A 13,233-nucleotide genomic window follows, 5' to 3' on the forward strand; every position below is an offset into this window, starting at 1 on the left:
CTGTTATGCACCGAAGTCGGTTGGTACCCTATGATGAAGAGAGACGGAAGAAGGAGACGCTTTCTTCGTATTTGAGGAACCAGATCTTTCCTATCCCCACCTTCGGTGACCGGACCATACCTTATGCCCTACGGGATCTTCGTTGGAGGACTTACCATCAGATATTATATGTGGGAAGTAAAAAGTTTGGGGCGACAGAAGATCAACAGCGTTGCCCCAGGGTGCTTTGTAGGTCTTTGAATCCACATACCAACATTCCTGAGACCATCCCCCATGTTGTGAAGGAGTGTGTAGCTGTAAGGAGGTCGTGGGCAGGAGTAGCCAGAGCATTGCAATGGCCTTTTCTGATATCACAACACTGGGAAACGATTGTCTCGGGATTGGAGCCGACAGAAGGGTTTGGGAATCCCAGGGAGCAGGGGGGCTGTCCGGGTGAGAAGGCTGGTATTAAGGTTCCTTGGGCACTGGTTAGGTTAGTGAATCTCATCTTTGTTAGTACTGTGATGAAAAACAGAAGGGAGGAGGTGTATACCAAAAAGGCAGTACCCTTAGTTGAAACGGTACATACTGTAACAGATTATTTGGCGAAAATTAAAAGGTGGGAAGAAAAGAGGATGAAGGGCGTGAAGTGGCTGAGCAGGTGGAGGTGGTTTCATGAGATCAACCCGCCAGTTCCTTGAAGTCAGATATAATTGCTTCCTACCTTGACTTCTCTCAAGTTGGATAGACATCTGTTGTATAACTTAATTCTTCTTTTTCTTTTTCTTTTATTTCCTTAATTAGTAAAAAGTGAAAAGTTGATAATTAATAGTTGATAGTTCATAGTTCATAGTTAATAGTTAATAATGAATAAAGTTAATAAAGTTAATACAGTTAATAAAGTTAATAAAGTTAATAAAGTTAATAAAGTTTGAAACATGAACAGCCTGAATGTTGATGGCTTACATTTATGTCGATGCTTGATGCTTAATGCTTTATGCTTAATGTTAATATTTAATGGTGATATTTAATGCTAGAAATATTTAGATGCCTATATTAATATGTAATATGTACGTATGTAGGTATGTATGTATGTATTAACTGTATTTATTGTTTCAATCGTAATTATGCATCTTGGAATTTGTTGCTTACAGTTTGTTGTAGAATGGTTATTATTAAATAAAAATCTATTTTCCTAAAAAAAAAAAAAAAAAAAAAAATCTATTTTCCTAACCCTAACCCTAACCCTAACCCCACCCACCTTGAATAGCAGACGTGCGATCAAGGAGCTCTCACTTCCTGGTTTGGATTTTCGCTTTTTTTACCTATTATATCTCTCAGAAAAATTTCAATTTTGGTCAGAGTTTGTTCCTAAGGGTACCCCCATCAGGGGGTCCGAATATGGAGGCCCCCCCTCCTGGGGGGGACCCCCAAATTGAGATCGAATTTTTGCCTATAGAAGACAATGGAGACAATGGAGACCATGCTTCCCAGCATGGCCTACAAGAAAAAGGCTTCCAACTTCATCTGCTGCCATCCGCTTTGGGAGTCGTGCCTTCTGACGTCACGGACAGTAAGGATGTTCGAGGGCCCCTGGGGAATATAGACCAGACCCCCAGTTTGGGTTTTGACCCCTCCCAGAAGACCCCTGCCGCTTTAAAGGAGGATTCCTTTTCCCTATTGCTTTCAATGGAACAAGCAACAGGAGAGGCCGCTGTAACCTTAGAGGGGTCTGGGGATGACCTGGCCCTGGACGTGGTGGGTGAGAGTTTGAAGGACACCTTTACTCCTGAGGAGACCCGGAGCATTCGGAAACCCGTTGCACGTGGCCCTACTCTTGAGGAGACCTTTTCTTCTAAGAACGCCCTGGACTCTGGGAAGGCTGTTACACGTGTACTTACTCGTGAGGAGACCTTTCCTCCTATGCAAGGCCTGAATCTGGGGGAGACTGTTACATGTGTCCTTACTCGCGAGGAGACCTCTGCGCCTAAGCAAAACTTGAATGCTGGGGAGGCCGTTACACTTGCCCTTACTCACGAGGAGACCTTCACTCCTATTCAAATCCTGAATGCTGGGGAGGCCGTTACACGTGTCCTTACTCGCGAGGAGACCTCTGCTCCTATGCAAAAATTGAATGCTGGGGAAGCTGTTACACCTGTCCTTACTCATGAGGAGACCTCTGCTCCTAAGCAAGACCTGAATATTGGGGAGGCTGTTACACGTGTCCTTACTCACGAGGAGACCTTTGCTCCTATGCAAATCCTGAATGCTAGGGAGGTGCTTACACGTGTCCTTACTCACGAGGAGACCTTTACTCCTATGCAAATCCTGAATGCTGGGAAGGCTGTTACACGTGTCCTTACTCACGAGGAGACCTTTGCTCCTACGAAAACCCTGAATGCTGGGGACGCTGTTACACATGTACTTACTCATGAGGAGACCTTTATAACTCAGGAGGCCCAGAAGACTGAGAACTTTATTACACAGGTCCTTACTCCCGAGGAGACCTCTACTCCCATTCCTCATTCTGACACACCAGTGTGTTGTGATGTGATGGACCCGCTTGCTGACCCAGATGTTGACACGGCTGAACCAGATATGCAATCTATTAAAAGCCGAGATAGACTTCCGATAACAGCTGCTGTGCAAATGGAGAAACAAGGACAGGCCCTTAAACAGACAGGGGGCCCCTCCCACAGCACCAAATTTCAGGAAGACATACGGCGGTCAAGACTCTGCCCCGACCAAGGGAGTGAAGTTGAATTTATTCTTACCTCTGACTCCGACCTTGATCTTGGCCGTGTTTCCCGGGTTGACTCTATTGATGTCGCTGTTATCCAACGCCAAAGAGCAGCTTATAAACAATCGAAGGATTCCTTTGTCCTGGGAAAGGGGGATGATTTTTCTCAGCGGCGTATGGACCGTTATCTTGACGAGGTGATGGATTTAGCTAAGTCCCCTATAGCTTGTAGAGCAAAATCGGAACCTGTTCCTTCGGAGATCCCCGTGGAGAAAGACATCGTCTCCTCTAACACAGACTTACCCCGAGAGCCCGAAGAGGAAAGGCAAAGATGGGCCGAGGGACTACGTAAAGCTCGTTACCAGCTAAAAGAAACGGAAATTTCCATTCAAAATGTGGATAAACACCTAGTGGATTGTCTGGACCTTGAACGGCGTGCTAAACTCCTTAAACAGAAGGACAGATTTCTTGATATAATACTGAAAGAGACACACAAGGTCCACGTTTATGAGGACTTATTCAAACTGGCACAAGTCGATGAAGACTCTTCAAACATCGTCCCTTCCTCCCGAACGAAATGTTCTAAGGGTGTCATTGACCACAGTTCGTCCCCGGAGGAACAACCGGCTAAAAAGAAGCAGAAGCAAGGGCAAGAATCTCACTCGGCCCGAACTTCACAGGGTGCCCGAGAACATGCAGACCGACAGTCTTCCCAGAGTCTTGAACAAGAAGATTGTTCTACACATATTTATGGACAGCTCTCAGAGGAGCAAAATACGAGTATAGCAAAACAGGGGGTTGGAATCGGGGACTTGTCTCCGGCCCTGTCTATGGAATGTGGAACCCCAGGGATAGAATCTAATGCTGTCCGGAATGTTAGAGAGATCCAATTGACTAATGCCTGGGAGAAGATAAAGTTTGGTCCCATGTCTAAGGGTCTGGACCTTTTGGTTCCAGAACAAATGAATAAGCTCGATTTGGCAAAGTTCTGGGGTTTTCTGTTGACTCATGTGGGATGGGTGATGGTACCCACGCCTTCGTTAACTAAGAGAAGCAAGGACTCGATGATAGACTTCCTTGATAAACAAAAGGAGGTGTTGTTTACCTATCTTACTGATGGAGAGGAAACCGGACAAGAGCCGCCGCCGCAAAATCTTCTTTATGCCAGATCCCTATCGATCAACATCGTTGATAGGCTTGTCATAGGACGTCGGAGTCGTACTTCGACGGAGACCTATCCCTCCTGGTTGACGGAGGAGGGACTTACGAAACTTCTCAAAGGTATCTGTCATCGTGCTGAAGAAAGACCGCCGGCGGAAGGCACGGGATTTCTTGACGAACCTGGCAAGAGAGCGACAGAAATGACACAAAAAGATTTGATACACTGGTGCATCCAAGCGTTGCATGTTTTCAAAGTCCGTGTTCAACGACTAAAGGGAGAGGCGGAGACGTCGACTGGAAGGAGTGTCGCGCCCAGGAAAGGAAGGCTTGAACGGAAAACTGTGTCTAAGATGATGACGGATACGACTCAGCTGGCTAATCCTGTGACGATTCCATCGCATGCTGAATTATCTGCCATGATAGCAGCACAAGATGCCCGAATGTGTCGCCAGGGAGACTCTGCTTCGCAGAGTCTCCCGCAAACGGGTGAGGGTCACGGTCGTTTCTGTTCTGTGGATAAGAGGCTCTTTCTAGAAGATGAAGAGGGACGTAGGAAGAAAGGAGAGAGAGGGATGAAAGATGAAAAGGGGACTGAAAAGGAAGGAGAGGGAGGAGATGAGGACAGCGGGGGGTTATCTGGCTTATCTGGCATAGAATCTCTCTCTAGTTCCGAAAGGGAAGAGGAGGAAGAAGAGGAGATGGAGTTAGCCCCTACTAAGGAAGGTGGATGTATATCAGATAGGGATATTAAGAGAAAGGAAGTAGTTTCTTCGGAGAGATGTGGAGGGAAGCCGCAGAGGGAGGGGAGAAGGGAGGGGAGAAGGAAGGAGAGCAGGGAATTAAACTTTAGGGACAAGGCACCCCTGCGGGGGAATGTTTCGCAAGTGGATACTGGGTCTTCGGGTGTTCTTTCTCTTCCCGATACAGCACAGACCGGCCTGTCATCTGAAGGGAAGGGAGAAGCTGTTAGCTTGACCTCAATGACTAGGACTCTGAACGAGACAGTTCTACCGATGCAGACAGACATGCAATCAGAACAGGACTCCCTTCTGATCACCGTGCAAGGAAACTTACCTGTGACGACTGAAGATATCTCGATAGGGAACTTCGTCATGGACACGGATTCGGAATTGATTGAACTACGACTTAATACAGGACCTGTGAGTAAAGAAAACATACATGAGACATTTGAGACATATGTAAATCCTTCTGCAGGAACTTCAGTGATCTTGCAGGAGGATCCTTCCAATCATGTAACATCAGAGACAAACGGAAAGCGGGAACGTGATACACAAATATCGGTATGCACGGTTAGGGTTGAAAAGGGAGCCCAAGGTTTAGGAATTGGAGTAGGAGATGCTGACGTGTCACAAGGTACGCCAGTGGGGATAGCATTGGGAAACCAAGGAGAACCTAAGAGGGATGTGGTCCTACCGGTTCCTAGAAACCCGGGAGTAACTGTAACAACACCTAGGTTACCTACGAGTAATCCTCTTCCTGACGCAATGCCTAAGGTTTCAGCAACAAGTTTTAGAGAATCTTTAACAACAGATTCTAGGGAACCTCTAACAACGGGTTCTAGCGAATCCTTACCAGCCCACACACCTTCCGTTGGGAGCGCAGGAACGTCTTATGCAGACATGTTGAGGGGAACCGGTAGGAGGCCAAGGGACCCGGGATCACGGAGGGAGGGGGAAACGGATGGAGAACCCCCCCGCCGTCGGACGGATTTTGAAAAGGAGAGACTGGAGGATGAAGAATTCTTAGAGGATTTCTTCAATATGAGAGAAGATGAAGGAGAATTTGATCCGAGGCAAAGATTTGTTATTCGGTTCAGGTATAAAGGCTCAGATCCACAAAAGCTCACAGAAGAATACATGATAGAGGAGGTGCTTTTAGGGATAATGGGAATTCCACGAGGCGACATACTGGCAGTTATCATGCCGCCGGGGCTTAGGGAAACCGATGTTTGTTTTGTGTCAGAACGAGGATACCAGAAGGGTTGGGGGAGGTTGAGAGAAATCATGAGGTCGGCCCCGAATCCCTTTGGTGACTATGACATTATTCCCCTCTTCCGAGGAGAATCGAGGGTTCTGACGGTGGCGTTCAGAACGACAAATATTCCAGCAGAGGATGTGGAACAATGGCTGGGCAGATTTTGCAAGGTGTTGTTACCCCCCCAAAAGGCCCTCAATTCGTGGGGCATTTGGAAAGGAGAATATAAGACTGTCGTCTCTTTGCAAAGAGATTTCAGGAGTAAACTACAACATATTCCTAAATATTTTTTTCTGGGAGGAGATAGAGGGATCACCAGGTACAGTGGGCAACCCCCAGCATGCTTCCAATGTGGGGGGTTTGACCATATTAGGCAACACTGTGCCACACCTTTGTGTTCTGTCTGTGGGAGGAGGGGCCATAACTCCACACAATGTACAACTGGAGTGGTCTGTAACCTTTGTGGCCGCCAAGGCCACACGTACCTTCTGTGTCCCGACGCGCATTATAACAAGTGGTATCCAAACTCGTACTCAAAACTCGTTCGCTGTCACCCTCATTTAAATCGAACAGATGAGGATTCATCGACTAGCCAATTTTCAGAGGGTGCTACTGCAAAACACGGGGAGAAGGACAGTAACGAATGTTTACATGAAGGGGGTTGGCAGGAGGTAAAGAGGACTTCGCACGATGTCCTTAGAGGCAGGGTAAGACGGGGAGTGTATAACCCGATACGAACGATGGTCAGCAACCGATTTGAAGCCTTGAATGTGACAGAAGAGGAAGGTACGCAAGATACGCCTCTGGCCTCCTTTACTACCGGATCATGGATCAACCCGGAACAAAAACAAAGAGATGACATGCAGACTGATAGAAAGGCGGGATCGGAGAAACCTAAGATGAGGAAAGAGTCAAGGAAAGAGTCAAGGAAAGAGTCGAAGAAAGCCATATTCCGTACATACGAAAACCTTACAGAAAAGGAACTCCAGGTAATTTCTGAAGAACTCAACGAAAAGATCCAAAAGGTGACCCAAGCACTTTCCGCTGCAGAAGGTGCATCTGAGGAGGTACAACTACGTTTAAGTCAAAAGGAGCATTATTGGAGAGATGAGGTTACCTGCATACAACGTGAACTGGCTAGAAGAAGGGACCGAGACCCAAACCTTACCGAGGAACCGTTAAGTGACTCCCAGATGATGATGGTGGAAGAAGCGCCAGAACAGGAGGCGATGCTGAACCAGGGAGACACACAGAACCAGGAACAGATACCTATGTATACAGATGGACAAAGACATGAACAAATTAGAGAGCGAATTGCAGAGATAAGCGAGGACCTTGAAGGAGGGAAGACGGAATCGATGGAGTGGATAAGTGGAATATCATTGGTGGAAAAGAACCCTGTGACAGACGACCAGTCTGACTCTCCTCCTGACCAGGAAAAGGTTCCTCAACAGCACGAGTATCCTCCTCCTGTTAGCTTACCCGACTCAAGGGGAAACATTTTGACGCCGTGCGCGTCATTTCCATGTAAGGCCACGCCTCCTGATCCGCAGGAGGAGGTGGAGACGATGAGTTTAGAAACTGTAGTGGAAGGCACGGAGGAAGACCGGCGAGGTTTGTAGGAAAAGAATAGGAAGAGGAAAGATAAAATGACAGTCGATAAGTTCAATGGAACTGGATTTAAGATGGCTTATGGTTTTATTGCTATTGCTGCTATCTTATATTCATTAACAATACCAATGGAGTTGAACATACTTACCTGGAATTGTAGAGGGCTACGGCAGTCGGTGAGGAGAGAAGATGTTTATTACCACATTAGGAGGCTAAAGGCTGATGTTTTTGTCCTGCAAGAAACTAATATTAGTACTCCTAGGGAGAGGAGTGCAGCGCAGAATTCCTGGACTTGGGGGCCTTCAATTTGGTCTTTGAAAGAAGAGGAAGGAACGGGAGGTGTCGCGGTTCTCTTCTTATGCAATCCTGATCTTAAAGTTGTGAGGACCATCGATGCTATGCCGGGTCATCTTATAATAGTGGACTTCAATCTTAAAAACCCGGCAAAAGCGTTAGACAGCAAGTTTAGGTTGTGTGCCCTCTATGCTCCTGTGAAGGCAATTCATAGACGACAACTGTGGCAAACATTGGAGGATCATATTGGTACAAAGAGGGCTCTACTCGTGGCGGGAGATTTCAATGTTCGCTCCGAGCGAGAGGATAGAATTAATTTGAGAGCGGGTGCTCAAATGGGAACGTCTGCCCCTGTATTTAAACAGCTGACAATGGAGGAAAAAAGACTGAAAGCCCTTCTTAAAGATCGCCTTGGCTTGATGGATGCGGGGCTACAGAATGATGGGGAATTAGATTTTCTCCCTACGCATCACCGGGCAACGTTCCGACGTAAATTCACAGCAACCTTAGGGTGTAAGATGACTTATTATCACCCTCTGTCGACAAGCAGGCTGGACAGAATATGGGCCCCAGCGGCTCTCCCCCTTACGGGATGTAAGATTATTTTGACGCCGTGGTCAGACCACGCTATTCTTCAAGTATTATTTGCAGGACAACCCAATAGGAGGAATCACAAACCAGCTTGGCGACTCAGTGAAGCGGACCTCAGGACCTTTCGGATGGAACCGGAAATTGTTCTGACGCTTGAATGCCAGAAGCGTATAAAGTCTGGGATGGATGTCCTCGATTGGTGGGAAAGGACGAAAGATGCCATACGATATGCTTCGGTTCGGGCCAGGAGAGTGCAGGGCAGTTATGAACTGTCACAATATCACAGAGCGATCCAGAACGTACTTGCATGCAGATGGAGAATGAACAAGGGCCTTGACGTTGACAATGAACGGCTTCGACGCAATCAAGAAGTTATTAAAACTTACCGCCTTACCCAACGTCGACGGCGTCATATGGCACGGGTGGCTAGAGCATCGGGGCCGTTAATTGAGAAGGGAGAATGGCAAAAAGATCGCCTGCCTCGATACAACCAGACTCTGTCCGCGTTAAAAGGAGGTCCGTCAGATGGACTACTTCAAGAACCGGTCGAGATAGCAGAAGAGGTCTCTAGATTTTATAGAGAATTTTACGCGGTTTCGGAAACCTCTCCTGATGAAGTATGCATTCAGTCCTATCTAGAAAGTGCCTTTGGGCAGAAACCGTTACCGCCAAACGAAGAAGATCTTTGCGAACTCTCTCGGCCCTTCGAGCAAGAAGAAATCCAGCGAGCCATTCAGGCTGGTAAACGTAACTCTAAGCCGGGACCGGATGGGTTACCGTATGGGTTCTATAAGAACTTTAAAGATCACTTAGTTCCCATCTTGACGGAGGTTTTTAATGAGATGCTGCAGAGGGCGAGGGTGGGACGGAGTTTTTTACACGGATCAATGAGTCTATTGTACAAAGGAGGAGATCCGACTCTGATAGGCAACTGGAGACCCATCACGGTTAACAACACCGATTACAGGATACTAGCAAGGGTCCTCAATAATAGGTTGAAAAAACTGGCTAATGCACTAGTGCAGGTTGGACAAACCAGCTCTGTACCCGGAAGGAGAATGGCGCATACCACCTGTGTTTTCAGACAGATTTTTGACCGGTTACAGCAAGAAAAGGAACATCTATGCATATTGCAGCTGGACCAGAGTAAAGCATTTGACCGGGTTGACAGAGGCTACATGTGGGCTGTTTTAAAATTCCATGGATTGCCAGAACAGCTGATCAAGCTCCTACAGGCACTTTACATGAACGCGCAGGTTACACCAAACGTCGGAGGGTGTCGAGGGTCGCCATTTCCAGTACCCACGGGGGTTAGACAAGGATGCCCTCTCAGTCCTCTCCTGTACGTCTTGACACTAGATCCTCTTCTTAGGGCGTTGCAGAGAGATCGGTTCATCAGAGGAATTTTTCCCCACGGTTGTCCGGAGTATCGCATCACCAGTCTAGCCCACGCTGACGATTGTTACGTCATCCTCCGGAACACAGAGGAACTGCTAAAGGTGCGAGAACATTTACGGCGCTACGAAATTGTTTCCGGAGCAAAGGTGAACGAGCTTAAAAGTCAGATTTACGATCTCGACGGGCGGACGGGAAGAATGGAAGTGACTCCCATGGTGCCTACGGAGAAGGATCATAGAGACCGTGAGGAGCTGGAAGGACAGGTAGAAGGAAAGGAGAACAGACAGCATGACGACGAAGGAGCGAGCGGGACAGGAACGGGGATGCTGTCTCTGAAGATCCTGGGAGTCACCTTTTCTTTGAGAGCTGATGGCTGGAGGGATAATTGGATTGTATGGCAACAGCGAGTGTTGGAAAGACTGGACAAGTGGAAGACATGGAGATTATCCACAGCACAAAAAGTTCAATATTTTGCCATATATTGCATTCCAGCTGGCAATTACCTAGCGACAGTTTACCCTCCGCCGGAATCTACAGTAACCATCATCACCAGAGCGGTTTTTAAGTGGATTTTCGGGACGCTCCACTTACCGCTTGCGAGAGTAGTCGTTCAGAGAGGACACGGAGAAGGAGGTCTTGGGTTACCGGAGATTGGACTGTGGTTCCTATCCATCTTTCTAGTTTTTAACTGTGGAACTTGGCAGCAGAATGCGACGGACTTGATTACGCAAGAAATGTACACCAGACAGTTCTTTATGGACAGTTGGGTAGACACCAGATGGGCAAAACGATGGTGGAAAGAAGGCTCTCTGCCGACCCGCTTGACGGCATCGATGAAAGTACAGCTTCCTGACTTTATGGTTGAGGTAGCAAAGGGGATACAGAAACATGGCATCGAAGCCTCAGAAGTCAAGGGAACTAGCCCGGGAACTAAAGGAGTTACCGGAAAGTTGTACTGGACTGTTATGCACCGAAGTCGGTTGGTACCCTATGATGAAGAGAGACGGAAGAAGGAGACGCTTTCTTCGTATTTGAGGAACCAGATCTTTCCTATCCCCACCTTCGGTGACCGGACCATACCTTATGCCCTACGGGATCTTCGTTGGAGGACTTACCATCAGATATTATATGTGGGAAGTAAAAAGTTTGGGGCGACAGAAGATCAACAGCGTTGCCCCAGGGTGCTTTGTAGGTCTTTGAATCCACATACCAACATTCCTGAGACCATCCCCCATGTTGTGAAGGAGTGTGTAGCTGTAAAGAGGTCGTGGGCAGGAGTAGCCAGAGCATTGCAATGGCCTTTTCTGATATCACAACACTGGGAAACGATTGTCTCGGGATTGGAGCCGACAGAAGGGTTTGGGAATCCCAGGGAGCAGGGGGGCTGTCCGGGTGAGAAGGCTGGTATTAAGGTTCCTTGGGCACTGGTTAGGTTAGTGAATCTCATCTTTGTTAGTACTGTGATGAAAAACAGAAGGGAGGAGGTGTATACCAAAAAGGCAGTACCCTTAGTTGAAACGGTACATACTGTAACAGATTATTTGGCGAAAATTAAAAGGTGGGAAGAAAAGAGGATGAAGGGCGTGAAGTGGCTGAGCAGGTGGAGGTGGTTTCATGAGATCAACCCGCCAGTTCCTTGAAGTCAGATATAATTGCTTCCTACCTTGACTTCTCTCAAGTTGGATAGACATCTGTTGTATAACTTAATTCTTCTTTTTCTTTTCTTTTATTTCCTTAATTAGTAAAAAGTGAAAAGTTGATAGTTAATAGTTGATAGTTCATAGTTCATAGTTAATAGTTAATAATGAATAAAGTTAATAAAGTTAATACAGTTAATAAAGTTAATAAAGTTAATAAAGTTTGAAACATGAACAGCCTGAATGTTGATGGCTTACATTTATGTCGATGCTTGATGCTTAATGCTTTATGCTTAATGTTAATATTTAATGGTGATATTTAATGCTAGAAATATTTAGATGCCTATATTAATATGTAATATGTACGTATGTAGGTATGTATGTATGTATTAACTGTATTTATTGTTTCAATTGTAATTATGCATCTTGGAATTTGTTGCTTACAGTTTGTTGTAGAATGGTTATTATTAAATAAAAAATCTATTTTCCTAAAAAAAAAAAAAATCTATTTTCCTAACCCTAACCCTAACCCTAACCCTAACCCTAACCCTAACCCTAACCCTAACCCTAACCCTAACCCTAACCCCACCCACCTTGAATAGCAGACGTGCGATCAAGGAGCTCTCACTTCCTGGTTTGGATTTTCGCTTTTTTTACCTATTATATCTCTCAGAAAAATTTCAATTTTGGTCAGAGTTTGTTCCTAAGGGTACCCCCATCAGGGGGTCCGAATATGGAGGCCCCCCCTCCTGGGGGGGACCCCCAAATTGAGATCGAATTTTTGCCTATAGAAGACAATGGAGACAATGGAGACCATGCTTCCCAGCATGGCCTACAAGAAAAAGGCTTCCAACTTCATCTGCTGCCATCCGCTTTGGGAGTCGTGCCTTCTGACGTCACGGACAGTAAGGATGTTCGAGGGCCCCTGGGGAATATAGACCAGACCCCCAGTTTGGGTTTTGACCCCTCCCAGAAGACCCCTGCCGCTTTAAAGGAGGATTCCTTTTCCCTATTGCTTTCAATGGAACAAGCAACAGGACAGGCAGCTGTAACCTTAGAGGGGTCTGGGGATGACCTGGCCCTGGACGTGGTGGGTGAGAGTTTGAATGACAATTTTACTCCTGAGCAGACCCGGAGCATTCGGAAACCCGTTACACGTGGCCCTACTCTTGAGGAGACCTTTTCTTCTAAGAACGCCCTGGACACTGGGAAGGCTGTTACACGTGTACTTACTCGTGAGGAGACCTTTAATCCTATGCAAGGCCTGAATGTGGGGGAGACTGTTACATGTGTCCTTACTCGCGAGGAGACCTCTGCGCCTAAGCAAAACTTGAATGCTGGGGAGGCCGTTACACTTGCCCTTACTCACGAGGAGACCTTCACTCCTATTCAAATCCTGAATGCTGGGGAGGCCGTTACACGTGTCCTTACTCGCGAGGAGACCTCTGCTCCTATGCAAAAATTGAATGCTGGGGAAGCTGTTACACCTGTCCTTACTCATGAGGAGACCTCTGCTCCTAAGCAAGACCTGAATATAGGGGAGGCTGTTACACGTGTCCTTACTCACGAGGAGACCTTTGCTCCTATGCAAACCCTGAATGCTAGGGAGGTGCTTACACGTGTCCTTACTCACGAGGAGACCTTTACTCCTATGCAAATCCTGAATGCTGGGAAGGCTGTTACACGTGTCCTTACTCACGAGGAGACCTTTGCTCCTACGAAAACCCTGAATGCTGGGGACGCTGTTACACATGTACTTACTCATGAGGAGACCTTTATAACTCAGGAGGCCCAGAAGACTGAGAACTTTATTACACAGGTCCTTAC

This window comes from Eublepharis macularius, chromosome 9, assembly GCF_028583425.1.
Source record: "Eublepharis macularius isolate TG4126 chromosome 9, MPM_Emac_v1.0, whole genome shotgun sequence".
Lineage (NCBI taxonomy): Eukaryota > Metazoa > Chordata > Lepidosauria > Squamata > Eublepharidae > Eublepharis > Eublepharis macularius.